The following is a 1,046-nucleotide window of genomic DNA, read 5'->3' as shown; positions in this document are numbered from 1 at the left end:
TCTTCTTCTTCTTCTTCTTCTTCTTCTTCTTCTTCTTCTTCTTCTTCTTCTTCACTAACAGATCTTCTCATTTCAGTGACATAATAAATGATAATAAAATTTCTTTTGGAATCTGAACACTAATTACTGAGGTAACAATAAATGACAAATATTAAGTTTCTAAGTTGAAAATGGGACGAATCGATTATTGTTCTTCCTTTCGTTTGTCTGTTCATGAAATGGTTTTGTAGTTTACGGGACTCTTGAAATGCACCTCCGCTTTGTGACCACAATTTGCTCTATTGGCCGATCACCTCCTCCAAACATCTAACCTCAGACACGTACCCATGTGAATGTGATACTTCTTTTCCCTGTGGTACATTGCCTCCACCTACTTTAGGGTGCTTTTTGTCTTTAAATTCTTCGTTTGAGCTTGTGCTCCACCTTCAAAATGATATCTAATGTTTGCGTCTAGTGAAGCATCCGATATGTAAAAATCATAAATAATAATAATATTGTGCCCGAAAGACTTCCAGCGTGTTCTCTAACGCTCACACAACATAAACTACGTGAGCACAAATTAGGTTGTTGAGTTATCATAAGTTTTACCACCCGAACCTGATTTTATCTTTCCGCTATGAGCTGTTTTTAGCACAATCTTCATAGCTCTCTTAAGAGAAGTGAAATACATGCCGATCTGCCTTGAAAAAAGATATTTTAAAACCCTGCAAAAGAGAACGTTGAGCGCTTACATGAAAGAAACGCAGGTAGATTTCTATCTCAGATCGCAGCTTCTCTTTACAAGATAAATCCAACTGTAGTGTATTCAAGCCCAGTAAGGTGCCATGAGCTGAACCCACTTTCAAACCAGGAAACGTGGGGATTTAGGAGGAGGCAGTACCACCGACATGATGTATTTCACGCCCACCTCATAGATAGAACTAGTCTCCTACAGCGCCCAGCAGCTGGTTCAAACAATAGTTGTTCGCACCGCAGTTCTGCATGATGTGTCAGCTCAGATTATAATAGTTCGCTGTAATACATAATGTCATGTAAAAGCTATTACA

This window comes from Aplysia californica, unplaced genomic scaffold (assembly GCF_000002075.1).
Source record: "Aplysia californica isolate F4 #8 unplaced genomic scaffold, AplCal3.0 scaffold00050, whole genome shotgun sequence".
NCBI classification, from domain to species: domain Eukaryota; kingdom Metazoa; phylum Mollusca; class Gastropoda; order Aplysiida; family Aplysiidae; genus Aplysia; species Aplysia californica.
Note: the sequence above shows the minus strand (reverse complement) of the source record.